The sequence below is a fragment of the Pseudopodoces humilis genome, chromosome 3 (genome assembly GCF_049639895.1).
Source record: "Pseudopodoces humilis isolate 2021_Gansu_Grassland_sample_001 chromosome 3, ASM4963989v1, whole genome shotgun sequence".
Classification (NCBI taxonomy): domain Eukaryota; kingdom Metazoa; phylum Chordata; class Aves; order Passeriformes; family Paridae; genus Pseudopodoces; species Pseudopodoces humilis.
This window is the reverse complement of record NC_142202.1, coordinates 83,031,298-83,051,147: the sequence shown is the minus strand read 5'-3', so window position 1 is coordinate 83,051,147 and position 19,850 is coordinate 83,031,298. Positions and strand designations below refer to the sequence as shown.

At 40.8% G+C, this 19,850-nt stretch overlaps 1 protein-coding gene across 6 annotated transcripts in view; it reads left to right on the top strand.

Moving 5' to 3' along the window:
- Positions 1-225: 225 nt before the first annotated feature.
- MYO6 (myosin VI) overlaps positions 226-19,850 on the top strand; it is a 105,318-nt gene continuing 85,693 nt past the window's right edge. For 5 of the 6 annotated variants that reach the window (XM_088052772.1, XM_014263656.2, XM_088052771.1 and 2 more), the window contains exon 1: positions 226-331. The gene's annotated coding sequence lies outside the window, so the exon portion shown is untranslated. Of the gene's footprint in view, positions 332-2,568; positions 2,585-3,480; positions 3,546-19,850 lie in introns of those variants that run through there. The other variant, XM_088052770.1, reaches the window with a different exon arrangement.

Below are 19,850 nucleotides of genomic sequence, written 5' to 3'. Positions count from 1 at the left end.
CCATGGGTCAGCCCTTCAGCACTTTCGCGCAGGGCGCTGGCTGCGGGCTCGGTGCGCCCGAGGGGCGCCGCGGGCCCGGGCCCCCCGTCAGGCACCCCCCGCTCGGGGAGAAGGCCGGCCCGGCCTCCCCAGCCGCCCCCGCCCCCGCCGGCGCTGCCCCCGCCCCCGGCCGGCCCTGTGGCGGTGACGACCCGGGCCGGGCCGTGCCGGGCGGCGGGGGCGGCGCAGAGCAGCGCAGCGGCAGCGGCAGCAGCGGCAGCGGCAGCAGCAGGAGCAGCAGGGCTGGCAGCGGGCGGGGCGCCGGGCGCAGCACCACCGCCTCCGTCAGCAGGTAAGGAAGCGGCCTCTCGGCCTCCGCCGCCCCCCGCTACCCCCGGCGAGAGGCGCCGGCCCTCCGGCCTGGCCGCGGCGTTGCCCCTCGGCTGCCCCGCCGCCTCGCCCGCCCGGGCAGGTGCGATCGGGGCGGGCGAGGCGGGGGCCGGGCCCTCGGCGGGTGGGCGCTCCGGGCAGCGCTCCGCGGGACCGACCTGCCGGAGCCTCCCGGTGAAGTGCGGTTAGAATCCCTCTGGACTGTGCTTTACTTCCTTAAAAAATTAACTGTCATGGAAATTCTTTCCTTTGTGAGCTTGTTTGGGCTTTTGTAGTATCATCCTCTGTGAAATCCCATCCCTGCGGAGTTACAGCTGAGCTCCACTTCTTGCTCCAGAAACATTTCTGTGCTGGTGGGATTGTCCTTCTAAGAGAAAAATAAAATTTCTACAGCCTTTACTGGCCGGACACGGTATGACTGGTAGTTCAGTGGAAAAACGTCTTCTGGAGTATTTCTGCTTGAAGTACTTTTGCAGGCTGCGGTTTGGAGAGCAGCGAGTGTCACTGTGATGTACAACTAAAAACCAATAACCCGTTCCTGTAACTTGCATTCATTACTGAGTAGGAAAACTTGAAAGGGTTTGTCCCCTTAATGGTCCAGAATAGGACTTGCAGTGCAGCAAATATATTGTTGTATACTTGGCTCTCAGGTTCTGAAGTAGTAAATGCCGCCAGAGGCCTGTAGGATGGAGGTAGCTGGTTCTCTAAAAGGAAGGTTGCTATCTGTTGTTTCAGCGAATACTGCTGACTGTCAGCCCTGTTTTTACAAAGGTGCAGAGAAGTAGTAGTCGTGACTTGTGCCCTATGGTGCTCCCGGAGGGAACAGACCTTTGAGGCGACCTAATTCCTTCCAGTTCAGTTGGCATCGCCGGGCTGCGGGGCGGCCTCTGGACTGGGTTACAGCCATCCGAGTACAAAGGCTGGCCACGGGACTGAGTCTTCCTTCTGTTGCAAGTGTGACAAATTAACAGGGTGGAGATGAACTCGTGAGTTAAATGTCATCTGCGCTTTTTAACTTTATTTTTAGTGGGGGAAAAAAAAAGCGCCTAACAAAAATAGTAATCTTTTAATTTTAAATATGTTAGTTTTGAAAATTTACAAGCATAAGCCAATGTCTTGCAGTACTTGTTTAAATATAATAAATCTATTAACACACAGCTGAACTTTTAAATGTATGGTTTAATAACTGCAAAAGAAAGATCTGAGTTGTTGAGGTGGGAGAGTAAATATCAGAATTATCAGAGCAAAACTTCCAAACCTTCGTGATGTTGCTTTTAACAGCATAGAAATGAAGATTTAGCTTGACAGCATTATTAGTGGATGTGTTTTTAATGTGTCTCAGTTAATAAACTATTTAGTGAAGGCACAGTTATGTCTTTGACTGTTAAACTATAAAGCCATCAATGCAAACATAAAGGAAGTAAACTTTCCTGCGAGGCTGAATATCTTTCTGAATTAAAACCATGTCAGTATTAGTTTGCAGAAATTCTAAGTAGAACTAATTTCCCCTCCCCCATTATTTCTAGTCAGAGGGGACATTCCTCTATAATCTGCACTAAGTACTGTGTCCTTCAGCCTCCGGCATTGCCATGTGCCTTTGTTTTGATAATGGGTCAGTATTTTGACCCATTAACAATAATGTTCTCATAAGGAAGGCAAAATAATGCTTCCTTGTGTCTGGTCTGCCAGGGTGGAGAAGGCTTTGTGACCCAATCTAACCTTTGTATTTTTGTAGTATTTGATAACACCGGTCTGAGGAAAAATTTCAGGTTTTAGAAATTTTGACAGTCTTACGAGTGATGTGGCAAAGTTGAGTAGGGACTAGGTTTTTATCAGTACAAAATGTGAAAGCATGCGATTAAGCTGGCAGGTTGAAAATGAACAAAAGGGGTGTGTTTTTGGTTTTGACTCAATGTGTGGTTAGTTATGCTTTGGAAATCCTTTCTGAAGCATGTGGATATTGAAAGTTTACAGGGACTTGAAAAGCAGCCGGACAAATTAATGGGAGAAAAACCCACTGAGGCTGACTTGTGCAGAGTACCTCAAGTAGCTCAGGGAGTCACCAAGCTGAGCACAGAGCTGGGACAATAGACTGGGAAAGTACCATCCATTATTTATCAAATTTTTATATTAATTTCAGGCATTGACATAGTGCAGACAACAGACCTGCCATCTGACCCAGGAGGGCTGCTCTTAGGCAAATTGTTCAACTGAAGTAAGTTTTTGAAAAAGCTGAACCAAAGGGACCAGGTCTAGAGGTAACAACTCTAGGTGATGATTCTCAGGAAATGATTATGAGTCACCATCAACCATCGGTTTAAGTGGTGCTGGGAGCAGTTCTGGCACCTTTGTACTTGTTGACATTGATGTCTTTTATGAACAGCATTAGCGCACAATCTGAAGGAGACTGAGTAGGGCTTTCAGACTGTGTTTTTGATGCTCTCCTTTGGAGGACAAGTTTCTGGTAAGTTCGAAGACAGTATTTGAGTACAAGATACTATTTTCAGGAGGAAGATCCCATAATGCAGATGGGTAAAGTCGACTTGGCAGCGGCACCATGGAAGCAGATCTGAGGGTTATGTGGGATCACAGGAAGCACAGGGATCTTCAGCTACTGTTGAAGTTCAGCATTTAGCTTTTTGTACTAGTGCAACAAATTAACAGAATAATGTGTCCAGTTTTGGCCGCAGCCTGTTAAGAAAGATAAATTCAATTGTTTCAATCTACCAAAAATGGTCACCAGGGCTTAGGAAAGTTTTGGAAAATGTATCTGCCAAGAATGTGTGTGTTTGGAAAGTGTGTTCCACAAAGCTAGACAAGCTCATTTCCTGCAGAAAGAGATGAGATGAGGGGACAAGAAAATGCTAGAGTATTAAAATTAGTAAGAAGTGGTCTGTGTTCTTCTCTCAGTGAGTGTATAGAAAAAGATGAAACTAGTTTGCACTGAAGACTTGATGGAGTTCTTAAAATCTGTTATGCCTTGGGGAAAGCTGAAAGAAACTAAAGTTGTGCAGTCTCATTTCTGTGAAGGTTTTTGAAAGTCAAATAGCATTTGTGTTAAGGATGTATTAAAAACATTCCTCAACACTGTTTTACTGTTTTCTCATGCAGGGGCTTGAGCTTTATGATTTCTTCAGGTGCTGTCTGTATTTGGTCTTGAGTTTACGTCCAAAAAGGTAATTCCAGTCCTCAAAAGATGAACAGTTTCTCTGATAAAGTCCTATAATCTTTCAGTTGCTGGTCATCTCATGTTACAGCTTATGGCATTTGGTTTTAAAATAATTAGTGTTGAGGCAAACTACTGCATTTGACAGCAAAATGTTGTGGTTTAGGAGTATAGCCTGTAATACTGTAGGAAATGTAGATGTACAACCACGTTGTGATTTAAACCAGGAAAATCAGAGGGATAAAACCTGAGGTATTCATCTGCTCTAGAATATACTGTGTGTGGCTTCATAACTTGTGTCTCCGTGTTATAGCATCTTTGGGTCTGAAACACTTTTTAAAAGGACTTTCTAAAGTCCTATTTTAAAAACAAATAAATTGCCAAATGTTTCTCATTTTGTATTCACTTTTTTAAGTATGCATAGGCATTTTAAAACGATGACATTTTAACATAGCTTGACATCTACTTAAGTTTCTACTTTGATATTTCTTGGAATGGCTGACTGTCTTAGGTTTGTAGTAAATACTAATGACAGTGACTTGTTTTTCTGAGGTATTGATAGATACTGTATCAATATAAAGAACACAGAAAAATGTAGCCTTTGAACCGATGGCTGTGGATGAATCTTCCCCTCCCCCCAAAAAACCCCAACAAAACCAGCCATTTTGCAAAGCTGAATGAGAAGCATCAGCTGCCTTTCATGGTTTTTACTGAGGCTCTGATGTCAAGAAAAGGGCAGATAAATCTGTGGGCACTTCAGTCTCTGGTGGAATGATTTCTGTAAGCAATGACCATATAAATTTAATATAAGTATTTATTTGGGAAAGCATGCTAAAGCTGTCTTTTGATAAGTGACCATCTTAAAATACCTATTCAAAACAACTGATTAAGCCAAAGCAAGTTGGTTTTGTGGTGGTGTTGTTAAGCTGTGTGCAGAAACAGAGCAGAGGGTGATGAGGCTGAGGAGGGCTGGGTCTGTTCTGTCCTGCTACTGTGCCAGGCTGCTGCAGCTCCAAGGCAAAGCCTGTTGCCACCTGTGGATAACATAGCTTGGCCTTGAAAAGGTGGTTTAGGACTCCTTGGTGCACCTACACATGCTGACTTCCTGCTGAAAAGGGAGTTGCAGCCAGATGACATGTAACCTGCAGATACAGTGCTGGCTGCTGCTCCTGTAGGCATGTGTGAGCTTTGCGAGCTAAATTGCAGCTACTGTCAGTAGCAGGGCATGCATGAACACTTGATTAAGTGTGGGCTGGTGTCTGGCTGCTGTGGCTGTGCTGCAAGTCATACCCAGGCATTGTGTCATTCCTGAAGCACTTCCATCAAGCCAAGGGACCTTCCTCATACAGTGAATGCTTCTCCCTCTGCAAGTGTGAAGATGAAGGGCAGTTTCTGCTTGCTTCAGGGAACGAGAGATGGATGAGACATCTGGAATTAAACTTCACTTTTTATATGCACAGCTTGCAGCACTGCTGTTGTGCAGAATGTGGCCAATCTCCAAACTGGGATCCAGTCCTGGCGGTGCCAAATGGAGGTGCCATGAGCGTTACCAGAGCTGGGGTGGCCACATCCGTATATGCATCTTTTAGGGCTTGACCTACTCTTAGAGGAATTAAAGAGAAATTCTTAGTCTTGAGCTGATAGTCTGAATGAGCCCTGGATTTGTAAATGCTCAACAGAAGGCCTTATTTGTCATAAAAGATATATTTTTTTCTTTTTAAAGCAACATCTCTTAAGAGAGCTTGCTGAATTTATTTTGCAAAGGTAGTTAAAAAGACAATTAAATTAAGAGCATTATTTACATAGTGGATAATTTTTTCACGAGCAAATTTGTTTTCCTTGTAATTAACAAGACTTAGCAGACTGATTTGAAATTCGTGGAGAAAAAAAAAGAGTAGAGAATTTAACAAAGCCAGTTGTTCACAAAAGTCTTTTCAATATTAGCAAGATCTCTGCGTTTTACAAAAATAGCAGCAACTTTCTGAATTGTATCTAAATGTTTCTATGGATCCTTCCGGCTGGAGCTGAAACCGTGGAAATCTTGTTGCTTTTTGCATTTTGAGCAAGTTCAGATTTGTGTGGTCCAGAGCTTCGGCCTCTCATCTGCTATATTGTCTTTGTTGTCATGCACTCAACAAGGTTTTGGTCATATCAGGTGCATTCTCAGTGTTCCAGATCCAAAAGAGGCCAGCTATAAGGGGATACTGCAGTAGCCAAGTTTAGGAAGAAGCTGTCTGGGAGGACACATGTCCTTCTCCAGTCCTTAGGAGTGACCTGTGCTGGAGGTCTTGCCTGTGGTGGGCAGATGACACCCCCTTCCAAGTTCATATCTGTGCTTCGCTCTTTCCTGATTTCTTCAAGTGCAGTCCATCTCAGCTGCTCTGTAGTGGGGAAATTGATAGCAACAAAACTCTTTCACCAAGTCCTCTGTGCCAAAGACAGTTTTGCTGTGTCTCCTTTTGTCTTGTCTGGGTGAGCACTGTGTGCAGGCACAGCAAACCTGCTTATCATGGAACTCTGCTTGTTTTAGGGGAGGCATTGGAGAATTTAGGGGAAGGATGCTTTGTAGCTGCTCATCCAATTCAAGGTTTAGCAGTGTGCAGTAAACTTTTGTGATGTTTGCCTTGCTTAGGTACTGCAAAGTTTCCAGGACAGGGAGCAGAGCATTCAAGAATGAAGAATCTGACAGACATTTTTAATGACTTCAATTTTAGCAGTTCTGTTGGGTTGCAGTTTTGTGAGCAGTTGGGTTGAAGTAATTGACTGCTGAACTCTGAAAGGAGAAAATCATAATGGCTGCATCTTCTTCACCCTTCTCAGCAGTGTGAATGGCCATGGGGCTCCTTCATACCCCAGTGCAAACTGCTGGCTCTGCAGAAAGCAACAAATCCCACCACCTTTCTCTTTTCTGTATCTGTGCTGCAGAGACAGAGCAGCAGAGATGAGGGGCAGCAGCCAAGAGGTGATCAGTCTTTGCCGTTCAGCTCACCCTCTCAGGAAGCTGCAATCTATTTTGCAGTCTCTTAGACCTGTGTAACCTTCATTGTCTCTACCAAAAGTTAGGACAAATGCCTCCAAAGCCCTTTGCAGAGAGAAATACAGACATAAAGAGTATATGTAGGGAATTTCATAGAATCACAGAAAAGACCCTAAAGATAATTTGGTTTCCTGCTCGTGGGCAGGGACATGCCCAGGGACATGCAGGGACACCCAGACAGAGTCACACGCAAGGACAGTCATAGAGTATGATGGGAGAGGATTGTAAAAGATAATGGACTTCAGAGGGCCCTAGGATAATACGGACTTTTATTACTATGTAAAGATAAAAACACTCGGGTTTAGTACATGTGGTGGTATTAGCGGTGAGAATGAGTTTATTTTGTGGTTTTGAGGTTGGGGTTTTTTGTTGTTTTTTTTCGGGGGGGGGCTTTTTTTTTTTTTTTTCTTTTTGTTACCTAGAATCCTTCACAAAGATAGGAAAACTTTATAGATATAGATTGTTGTCTCATTTTCTAGTCTCCTATTGAGTTATTTTTTCAGTGTTTGACACTTGCTTTAAAAGCCTTGACAGTGTTCATGCAGGCAGCCTTTGTGGCAGGTGCTTGTGTACACAAATGGCATTCTGCATTGTTTTCTGTCTCTCTGATATACAGCAAGGAGTGTTTCTTCTGTGCACAAGCCAGGAATGATGCTGTTTCTCTTTCTCTCATACTTCCTGCCTTGCTTTTCAATGACTGTACTGCTGGGCCTGTCAGTCCTCCTCTTCTGATTTTTTTCCAAAAAAGAGCCTCTACGGTTTTTTACAGATTTCAGTAGCTGACCTCCTTTTGGTTGTGGTTAAGACCATTGCTTTAAATTTCAAAATTCTCGGGAAACAGAAGAGAGATGGGCTGTTGTAGTTGTGTTGAATTTGAGCTGTTGGGAACAAAGCACTCCTGTTTCTTCTGTACACATGTGGTTTTGCAGACGGTGGGATGATCTCTGTCTTTGGTTGTCATCCCAGTGCAGTACTCTTGCATCTCCTCAAACACCTGAAATTAGTTATGATCGGACACTTAATCTTGGATTATTTGGACCTTGAGATAGTGTCTGGTTCACTGTGTGAATGCCCGCTATTAAAATTTCTTCCCTTTGGGTGTTTGGACATGCACTGTGGGCTTTTGAAAAAGTCTTACACCTTAGTATTTTTTTAGATCATTTATGCAAAATCAAATTTTAAGCTTTGCTAAGGGGAAGGATGTTTTTTGAAATACCATATTCTGATGGTAATATGAAATAAATTTTACATCTTGTTTTATGTTTTGCTGTAAAGTTCTACATCCTTTCAAAGGAAAAAGATTATTTCTTACTAACTCAGCGAGAGGAATCTTAGCCATGAAATTTCTTAGCCTTTTATCATGCTGTACAAGTCATGTCTTGCTCAAAAGGTCAACACCCACAGAACATGTTTTTTTACAGTTCAGTGGTCTAAGTAGCTCCTTTTCTTGTGGCTGTAGGAATCTTTCCTATTGTCAATGAACATGCTGTCTTTTGATGATATGACATCTGATGCTATGGGTATTTCTGGGTTATGTACTAAATTATATATATTTAACACCAAAGCAGCAGTGACAAACATAAATAATGTGTTGACCATATACTCTTAGAGGTTATTCTCTTTTAGTTTAAATTCTTGTAGCTTTTTTCAGTTTTGCATACATGTATGTATTTTTGAAAAATATTACACCAGATTTCTTTTATTTTGGGACTAAAATAGTTTATTTCAGTAATTGTTGGAGTCTATGGAGTTTAGCTTCTTTGTTTCTGTTGCTGCAGAGAGTTCTGAGTCTGTTCATGTAGTAGTCAGCCTAGCAGGGGTTATAATATATGAAGTTGGTTCATAGTTTTTTTTTTTTTTTAATTACCCTTTGCAACTTCTGTTACAGTCTGGGATCAGTTACTGATGTCTTTAGAAAGAGATTTGTTTTTGTGACTTAAAAAAATGCATTTATATTATTTCCTGATTTTTTTTGTTTCTTTTTATTCGATAAAAGCTTGGGATTTTGAGTGAGTAATAAGTACTGACTGCTTGAGTACATAGGATGGAAGTGGAAATTTATATGTGTCATGGAGTTACTTTACCTTTAAGAAAGTTTAAGTTGCTGGGATCTGCCTGGCGTCTTTTCTCCTGACCAATTATCGGTCATTGCTGAGAATTGACAGCAGTTTAGGCCATTGAAAAGTGGGATCAACTTGTGAACCCTACCTTAAAGTGTAAAACCAGAGCTCTGTTGGTTCTCTTTGTTTCCTGGCTGGGAAGGGTGGCAGAGCCCCAGGCCTCCCGTTCCCTGCCCAGGCCATGCGGCCGGGCGGGGACTGGGCTGGGCCCAGCGTCTCCCGGCCGGGGGATGCGGGCCCTGTGGAGGGAGTTTTCTCCGGGCTCCGGCCGGGAGATTGGCTCGGCTGCAGGTCTTTTGCTGTGGCTGGATTCACTGGAGACTGCTGAGTGAAGAAGGAGAGGGGCTCTGGGCCTGCAGCGGGCTGGGCGCGGCGCCTACACTCTCCAGAGCAGCCATGAGGAGCTTTCCATCGCAGACGGCTCCAGCTCCTGCACCGGCCGAGGCCACAGAACTACCTACAACAGCCTGGGAAAGACTTTAACTCTTTCATTACCCAGATGAGACTTGCGGATTAATCTTTTTATCCAGACAGAGAAAAGAGAGTGATCAACATGAAAAGAGACTTTATAAACTACTAGTGACAGGAAAGAAAAGAAGCTTCAGAAAAGGTAGAGAATTAAGAAGATGCTTTAATTAAGCTGAAATATCTTTCTGTTAAAACTATGGAAATGGACAATAAGGTCTTGAAAACACTCCTTTAATTCATGACAGTATATAGGGAGGAATAGAGTGTTCAAAGTGTAAATTTTGAGTAAAAAGTAGAGTAATTATGGTACAGTGAAGTGCTGGAAGATTTGAAGCCTTGAGAGGCAATGAGAAAACTGTTTTCTGGTGAAGCTCACAGAAACAGATGAAGAAGACTTTTTTTGCCTTTTAATAACTTATCCTTAAAAATCCCATCCCTAGACTCATGGCCCATATACACTTAAGAGTGATGTGAAAAATGGGAGGAGTGGGCTCTAATAACAGCAGCTCTGGGCAGCTAACATTAGAGCAATGGAAAACTATAACAAAAATAGTTTTTCTTGTGAGAAACTCCATAAATTAACAGGAAGAAACTTCTGTTTCTCTATAAAGACTGGTGAAAAGACTGTAGCAAGAATTGGGACTGTTTTAACCATCAAAGTTCCAAAGGTTTTGTCTCTTTTGTCATGTGAACAAGGGAATAGTGGGTAGACAGGGGATGAAAAGGTTTTTCTGGAAGTTTATTCTGGTGTTCTTATTGTAGTTTGTCAATAAATTATCTTTTTTTTCCCTTTTAAGTTTTATGCCTGTTTTGCTCTTGTTCTAATCCATATCTCACAGCAAGAAATAAGTAATTTTCTTAGTTATTGGTTTAAAACCACGACAATATGGTTTAAAAAAAAATCCAAAATAGCTGTTTGAGACGGGTTGTTTTCAGTATTAATCCTGGTCTCTATACAAATCCCTTTGGGAGAGAAGAGGGCAGACAAAAGGCACTTCATGTCACTGGCATGTTTACTGAGTGACTGCTGCTTTAGTCCGAGGGAGGAGGTGGAAGCAGGGGAATGGGAAACTACCACTAGGAAGAGGGAGAGTATTTAGAGGTGAGCTCCTTCTTAAGAAACATGTGAAGGCTGAAGGGTGGGAAAGTCTGAGAAGCTGAGAAGACCAAAGAGACCCCAGCAAGAGGAAACACTTGAAGATTGTAATAGAAGAAAAATGCTGGTTTTGACTGCTTTTGTGCAAAACAGGTTAGCATTGGGGGCTGCCCTTCCTGCCTTGCCTGGGCAGGACTTTGAAGCCACGTTTTCCTTATCAAATGTAATATGCTCTCTGATCCCTGTACATGTCCAGGCACTGACCCTGGGTGTGCCTGCTGTGGGTGGTAAGACCATGAGGCCTTGCAATTTGGGCTAAGTATTTCACCCCAAGACAGGTAAAGATTTTGGAGTGACATCTGAAGATATGCTAAGGTGTGGTTAGTGGTAATTAATGAAAGCTAATTGGCTTATGTTTTTCTAGGACTCATCATGTTCTCTCCTGCAGCTTCTCATTTCCATTGATCACCTTGTTGGAAATGTCCAAGTAGTTTTTAGGAGATCCAGGTAAGACAGAAGCCTTCTCTAAAGGAGCTATTACTTCCTCCACTATACGTACTTAAGGGAGAAATTTGAATGGGCCAGATGCAGCTGTGTGTGAGGCTGCTGTAGCTTTGTTTTGTTCAGTTTGATCAGCTGCTTAATTTTAAATTAATGGCCTAATTTTCTGAGGAACATTTTATAGGCATGCAGACCCACAAAACTCTAACCAGTAATCTCTAGTCTGACAATGAAGTAGACACATCTGTGTGAGGACTTTGTTCCCAAGCATTTAATTTTATTTCATTTCAGGCCTTTGTGTAAGGAAAAGCTGTGTAATTGTCACACATGTAAAGAGAAGAGAACTGAGTTGAACATAAATAGCCATATTTTCAGAAAAAAACAATTTTATGTAGTGACAAACTAGCCTAGTAAATATTAGCAAGCATTTAAACAATGTTTGCTGATTGGTAAGAGTGCTGTTTATTTTTGAAGCTTGTGTTTTAGCAGACTTCAAGTTACTACTGTTGAAAAACAAGGGTGTTTTTTTCCCTTTTTTTCTGACAAATCACTTCCCTCAAGCACCTCCTGCAAGTGTTCAGACTATGCTGTATTTCTAACATGAGGTAAAAGCGTGTACTAACACCTAGGGAAGTAAAGAAAAACTATTGTGGCTTCTCTATTACTATACTCCTGTCAAGGTCTTTGCATCTGTTTCAATAATAACAAGAAGAAAATGTGGGAGGAGAATGAAGGGTTTTTAAAAGTCTTCCCTTAGCTGAGGAGCATTTCCCCTTCTTCAGGTACCAGGCTGTCTTCCAAAGGCTTCCACCCAGCTGGGACAGGAATGGCATGGTGTGTGTAGCTTGGGTGCTGCAGGCTATAGCAAGTAATGCAGACCTTGGTTCAGTGATAGCTGGTATCACCTCTTTGCACTGTTGAATGTAATGCCAGTCAAATTTTGACCCAGATGCATGTGGTAGCATTCATTTGGAGTTCAGTGGAGTGTAGAACACAATGACTGCTCCACTGGATGCTGTTAGCATGTCACCTGGATTGGCTTCCTGGGTTGCATTGTGCCTTGCCTGTCATTCATTTGCCTGAATCACTCTGGTGCAATCTGGATCCTTGGTGGTGCTTCATGTGCTGATATTTGTTGACAGCTTCACAATGTATCTCCCTCTGGATCAGACTTCTTTTTTAAGGATCAGCTTCTTCCTCTAAAGAATCTGTGTGTAAGTTATTCCCAGGACACATGCCTTTTTTTTCCCATTTATGTTACACTGCTTCCAGGATATCCTGCCTTTTGTATTTCACAACTTGCTGCCAGTGGGAAGGATTTGCATGGCGTCAGTCCTACAGATGAGCGTGCAGCTTCACATGCTCTTTGTTGACTGCTTTTACCAAGGCAGATTGCAAATGGAGTTTGTACAATAGAGCAAGTAAAACTGGCTGCATCAGTGTGGTTTTCTGGGGATGAAAGAGATGCTGGCTTTTGCTTTACTTATCAGCCAGGCTTGGTGTCTAGTCAAAAGGATAGTGGAGAGATGCAGGGCAGAACATCTGGTAGAAGCAGAATTTGAAGACTGGGGAGAGAGTTTAAGCAAAATCTGTGTTTTCTCCTTTGTTTTCTGTCTTCCCTAGTGGAGGATGACCAGTGTCATACCAGTTAGCACTGGACTGGGAATGGCTGTAATTACTTGAAAGCTGTCAACCTACAGTTAACCCTGCTCATCAGGCTGAGGTTTGGAGAGTGATGTGGAGAACACTTTTGCTGCAGGGAACATTCCTGTCGTGGCAAGCTTTGCACATGTGTGCCCAACACTGCCTGGGAAGCCCTGCAGTATAACGTGCTGGCTCTCCATGCCAGTCAGCAGGAAGGAATACTTTGTGTTGTTGCAGGCTATTGTGAGTTGCTGCTCTGCTGGGGACTCCTTTGGTTTTTTACAGTGGTCCTTGCACCAGATAATAATTTGCTGAGCTTGTTCTGGGTCAGCAAAGCCCCTTGTCACCATGCCAAGAGCATCCTCACAAAGAAAGCCCTATGCCTTTTACCTCCTAAAATGCACGGGGATTCGCTACATTCCTGGACCAAAGCAGCAGTCAGTCTTCCTGTTTTGAAAAAGTGGAAGTGGGGAGAATACTGTTGCTTTGAGATGAAGATCTGCTTTTTAGGCTAATTTTAGGTGCAGCTTAATGTGTAAAGAGGAGGCAGTTTAGAGTAGAAGGGCTCAACAAGGGGAGTAACTACCAGACATCCAAAACTATGAATGCTGGTTTTGGGCAGGGTGGTGTAGGCAGAAGCAGCCACATGGGAAAGCATGACCTGGAGCAGTGGCTGCTGAGCTGGGTAATGCTGGACAGGGGAGGCTGAGCAGATGTGATTGACCTTTCAGGCTGGGCCTTGCTGGCTGGCTGGGCTCAGCACAGGGCAGGATTAGCACAGCTTCACTGGCAGAATGGGCAGCTCTGGGTCTCTTGTGTTTCCCAAAACAAAAAGCAGTCCAGAGCATTGCAAGGAGTTTTTTAGATGACAGTTTTAATTCTAAATGAGAATTTATTTCTAGAAAGAAACTTTTCTCTTTTTTTAAGGCATTCTGAGGCTGGGAGAAAAGATAAACTAAAGGATACCTAGAGAAAGGGTAGAAGAGCCAAATATCAAACAAGATTAAAATAATTCACTACAATCAAAGCCCATGTTTTATTCCACTGCTACAATAGAAGATCAGGTCAGGGAAATATCACTCCTCTGTCCTATATCTTTCTGATCCTTTTCAGTATAAATGTAGTTCAAGAGACCCTTAGTGGTAAAAGCTTACAGGAAGGCTGGTGTAGTTATTAGAGCACTTCCTGGGTGGCTCAGCCTTCATCTCTGAAGCCACACCTGGTGTATTAGGGTTTCCTATGCTGTTATTAGTGTTATGTTGGACATGTTTCCAAAATGTTGTCAAAACCTTCTGTATCAAACAAGGATCATCACATAGCACAGGCTGCTGGATGACTGGAAAAATTAGGTAAACTACAGCATCCAGTAAAACTTGAATGAGTTTTATAGAGTGGAAGCTGAAAAAGCAAATGCTTTTTTGATAGCCTTTGAAATATAATTGTTTCCCTCTTGTACTTGAATGTCAGCAACTTTTGCCAACTTGTCGCTTCTAAAAAAAAAAAGTTTATTATTTCTTAACAGACATGCAGTGATATTTTTATTTTAGGAAATTTAGATTGGTATTCACAGGTCATAACACTGGGAAATTAGCCAGCATGTTTCACCCTTGTGTCTGAAGGCAGCACAGAAACTGGACGTGTAGGCATTTGATTAATCTTGTTTCCTTTATTGTTCTGAAGTTATTGGAGTTATTCAAGAGGCATGCATTTTTTCTTTTTTTTTGAAGCTAGAGTTAAGCCATAATAGCCAGCAAGTCCTTTTCATTAATCACCCAAATATAGCAGAAACTCTGGAAGCTGTGAATTTCCTCTGAACAGAGCATTGATACCAAAATGCAATGTCATGGTTTTTATTTATTAATAGAAATAATAAGATAATTCTTCAGACCTTGTGTCTTCAGTCAATAAAAGGAAGCACATACTTTCCTATAATTGAAGACAGGTATGCTATTGTGGAGGGTGGAACAGGACTCTGTAAAGAGAGGTGGAGTCTCCATTAAGGTGGTGTGACGAGGGTAATGATTCATATGTTGATACATTTTGCAAAATAGGTCTGTTGGTTGGTTGTGTTTTGTTTTGGATTGTTTTTTAGTTCAGTGGGTTGAAAACTGTATCATTGGGCTGCTCTGGACTACATTTTACTCTTTTCAAATTCAGCTGTTCTTGAGTTCTTGGCGCAAGACTTCATGTAGGTCACTGGGAGGTGGCTGAACTCCATGTGATTGTTGCTGTCTCAGCACCAAAGGAACTGGAGTTTTCTGGGCTCCTGAGGAAGCACCTGACTTACAATAATCCTCCAGGATCTTCATCATACTTAGATTGTACACCATTGTTTCTTTTACACTGTTTTAAATTTTTTCTAAGATGACCTTAGAAGAACTCTAGTCATATGATGATGTGAAACAACTGTACTTAAAAGCTTTTAGTTTTCTAGTTCCCATGAATAATTCAAACCCAAAAACTCATCCCCAAGGAGGACTTGTTACTCTAGAAAGGAAATACAGGAAATCTATGAGGAATTTACTGTTAGCTTCCCCCTGCCCATCCAAGAAGATGCTCAGGTCATTCAACAGTGTGAAGAAATATCCAGCGTGAAAGCAGATTTGAAACATTTCTATTTGCAAGGAGGAATTAGAATTAATCATATCTAACTTTTGTGTTGAATTCCTGATCATTGTAGCTTAAGCTCCCATGGAGCTCAAATTTTGGGTGAAAGAAAATATATGGGGAAAAAGAAAAAAAAAAAATTATCTGAAATGAAGAATATATTTGCTGGAATACAGGAAGTGCTGAAGACTTCCAGAGTGGAATTCTAAGTAGAATGTTTGAGTGAACTTGGCTTACTGCGCTGTAGACCACAGGTCCAGGAAGCTGAAGAGGATGCCTTGTAAAACCTTGAGAAATGGAGCCATCAGGTTGTCTTGTTGTGGGTTCACTGATGATAAGTTTCACATGACCTCATAGTCTTTCCTTCAATAGCAGTACAGCCTCTTCTGCATCGTATTCCTCATCTTTTAAAAATCAATTATGTATTAATTTTCCATGAAAAAAATCAGGGACTCTTTTGTGGTTTGCTATTTTGTAATCAACAGGGTGAAGGTTTTGCTTGTAATCAGGAATGTGTCAATTAAATGTTTTTAACATGAGAACTTTGCATGTGACTTTTTGAACTGTTTTCTAGGCTTTTTGATTGACATCATTAACATTTCTGAGTCCATGAAATATCCGCAAATGCTGAAACCAGCCAGGAATTGAATTTCAGCTGTTTCTGTCAGATGGCACCGGTGCTTAACTTTGGCTGTGTCTGTGTGTATATTAAAAAAAAGCAAACCCAAAGCAGTTCCTTTGCATACTGGGTTTGATATCTTGCAAATCAGATAGAAAAATATTGAACTAGGATGAAAAAGAATTTAGACTTAATTTAACATCTGTATTAATGGTTAAAAGTAATTCTTCAAAACATTTTCAAAATTGTTCAAAGTGTTCAAAATAGTTCCTGTTTCTTGTCTGTGTGGTCTCTGTTTCCATCAGCTATGTATTACAACTTTTTCTGCTAGACTGAAGTATTCTGTAGTTTGTTTTCCATGTAAATATCACATGTACTTAACCTGTCATTACGTGACCCTTTTAGTTTTTTTATTTGGCAAAGAGTTGTTTAAAACCAGATAGAATTTCTGTGTGGCTGGCACTGAGCATTTAGAGGAAAGTTTTAAAGATGTGCAAGGAGATGTCTTGCCATACATAACCTTGGAAGAACAAAGGGATGTGTCTTTGAGGTTAGAAATCAGTAATAATATATTTTCAGTAGGAAGAATTTTGAAACTATTTAGATTGTTCAAGAATTGAAGGAAGGCTTTAAACATGCTTCTTTTGATCACAGAAGGTGTAAGAATTAAAAGAAAAAATATAAGAAGATTTAAGTATCTTTGAAGTGTGCTTAAGAACTGTTTCACGTTATCCTCTTCTCTAATTGATTAACTGGATAATAGGTTTAAATGTGCCAAATAACAAAACCCATTGATTTCACAGCGACTGATCTGAAATGATCTAATTAAGTTTGGGTTTTCCTCTTGTGTCACCTGGGTGAATCCTAACAATATATAGCAGATTGCATTAAATTGGGTTGTGCCTGTTTCTTGGAAATTGTGTTGAGAAAATCAGAAATTTCTTCAAGGATGTCAATTAGACAAAAGTACTGAGTTGAAACATCTGTTTCATGCTTTCTGGTCCTCCTGACTCATATAGGCAAATCTATTTGATTACCTTTCTTGATGGTTTTGATATTGAGTGTATTGACTGCCCATGGTATATGTAGGCATGTAGCTGAGACATGGTTTGAACCTGTGATGTCAGTTTTGCTCATTAAAAAAATCACTTAGTCTTCTTGGTTTCTGGACCCCCTGAAATTTCTGCTGAGCACCATTCTGCTGAATTTCTGTCATAAACTTCATATGTGTGGGGTCTTTGAAATACTCCTTTTATATAATCTCCTTTTTGGGGATTGCCAACCAGCAGTTATTTTTAACTGTTCTAGAGGAGTGTTATTTAAATCCTAAATTTTATTTGGGCCAAACCTCTGTGATCCACAAAAAGTGCCCTACTTTTACAGTTGAGAAACACAATGAATGTGAACCATCCTTGACAGGAGATAGCTCAAGGAAACTTTGGTGGTAAGTTCCAGAAGGTTTGCTAATGGAGGTTCTGTTATGTTTTCCCTTTTTTTCCCCTTTACATTGCACAAACACAAGAACAAAAAATATGGTTGTTTGGTAAATACTATATGTACATTCTTCTTTGTGAAATGTTAAAAATTTTATATTTATTTTCTGATGATCAAAGTCATCATTTTCTAGATTGGCTTTGAACATCTGAAGTCAGGTTGTACCCAAATAATTTAGGCCATGCTTGTATGTATTTTAGACTTATTTTAAAAAAATTTTTCTTTTTTTTTTTTTTCCAAAATGTTGCAGGTAATATCTTGTATTTGGGAACTTTAAGCTTCTGTGTGTGAGCCTTTTGCACTTCCCTTAAGAGTATTTTTAATAGTATCTTTCAATGTGTTTTTGAAATAATTTGGATTTGTGTTTTCTATATTGTCCATAAATGAAACAAAAGTTTACTTTTTATAATGTGATGTTGGAACAGGAACAGAAATTTTGATACGTGGTTAGGTCTGTGCAATTGTAAATACTAGCTGTGCTTTTGAATGAAAGACCTAATTCAAATCTCTCCTGTCTGACAAGCAGCAGGAAGATTAATTACCAGAGAGAGGAATCTATACCCTGGTTTTAGATAAAACACAGTGATTAAAGTTATTTGTAGCCTAAATAAGCACAGGCTTTTGTTTGTACTGCTGAACAGGGTTATGTCGAAACGTGCAGGAACAGGACTTACTTGCATTCCTGTTGCTTTTGCTTCCACATTTCCAGTCCCCAGCATCATTTGATGGGGAGCCCGTGGTGAGTTACCAGCTGAGCATGCAAGTGATGTTTTACTTTGAGAATTGTTTGATTAGGCAACAGGATCTCTGTGTGTCCTTCCCAGCCAGGGTGAGGGCTGCTTGACAGGCACTTGGAGTACAGTGTCCCTGGATGGGCTGGGGAGAGCTGCCTGCTGGGGGCTCACAGGAGCTTCTTGGGACAATTGAGGTGGAACTGAAGGTAATTTTAATCATACTTTGTGTTTAGAGGGTGAGATCACTACAATTGTATAAGCTCTGAAGGGTGGAACTTGCGTTTAGCTGGTGTTTGAACTCTAAGAATCATATATTTAAAGTATTGAACTTTGGAGGTCTAAGGCAGAATTGTTGTGTAGTAATAGCAATAGTCTGCCCTTGAGAAGGAGAGAAGGAAGAAAAACTTAGTTTATGTTATTTAAAACAACTATCTTAGGATTGTTTTAAGGCTGTTTTTCCTGATTAAGTCGTGATGTATAATTGGTGGCTATATAGTATATGATCACTCATGCTTGGTTATAAAGAGTAAAGCCAAGATAAAGATGGTGTTAAAGTTGAAGTGCAGATAAAAAAAGGGGAAAATGTACCGTAACATGGCTTGTCCCTATATTAGAACAAGAGTCTTTTCTCTTGCCAGTAACCATCAGCAGCTGGATAAAGAATGAATAGAGGTGTTTTAGTGTTTTAGTTCATCTTAGGAGTTTACTAATGTACTGAATCTCCTGGCTGTCTGCATTTATGGCACTGCAAGCCCAGGCACCAAACTGGATCCTATTTGGATGAAACCAGCATGGAGGATGCTCTTTAGAAAAACACCTGATAGTCTGCAGCTGTGAATTCATATTCAGTCAGGGGGACCAGACTAGAGATATGTGGTACAAACTAGAATTAATAAAACCATCAACTGACGGCACTGGACCCTCAGTACTGCTGTTTCATATGCAGTTACTCCTATTGTACTGTGTTATTTGCTAACAGAGGTGTATCCCTTGAGTTTAAAACTTATCTTTCAGATTTATGTCAGGAAAAATAATGACCTGAAAAAGATGTGCAAATAAATATGCTCTCTCTCCTGAAATTCTCCTTTTACTGTCACAATGGCTATTGTTAAAATCTTTATCATTAGTAAAAAAAGAAGAAAAAATCCAAACCACAAATATCTTAAATTGACCATTCAAGTCTTCTATAAATCTTTGATTTTGAAAGCATAATATTTTGTTTGCCCTACAGTGTGTTCAGTTTAATTCAAAATATTGTAGCAAGGACTAAAAAGCAACAAAATGAAAGAAGTGTGTTATTTAGGGTGGAAAATAATATTTTTGAAATGAAAATTTTTGTTATGTGCTCCTAATCCCACCACAATGTTAAATTCTTGAATATTTGTTAAGGAGAGGAAAATGAAATTGAAACTTATATCTATGTAATTGAAAAAGAAAAAAAAAACCCACCCATGATAATTGCAATATCTTTTTATTTAGCAGAGCTTCACTCTGTTGTCTGATCTTAGATCTACTACTCCCTTAAAAATGTCTAGCCCTAAGATTATCACTGGACTGTTCTTGGACATCTAGATTGAAACCATTGCAGCTGAACTAAATGAAGACTGAATGGGCAGGACTTGTGACCTGGTGTTATTTCTTAGATGAGTTTTCAGCCTCTGGAGATGCATTTTTTGTATAAAATATTTTGCATGGTCTGAAATTAAAGCTCAAGTGCCATGAATAAATGCTTTGAGCTGCTGACCCCAACTGGGAAATAGCAGTGGCAGCATGACAGTGCTCATTCTCTCACATTTTTTTTTCCAGCTGTAATTGTTCAGGAAGTTTTGAATTTAAAAACACCTGAGCTGCATTTTGTGTCTGAATTTACAACCTGACTAAAAGCTTTCCTTGACTCTACTTCTTGTTTCTTTGCCAAAATAAATAGGCTGATCTTAGCATGTGACGGTGGTGGTTTGTCCTCTGCCTGAGCTTCTGTGTAGAATTTGTAATTAT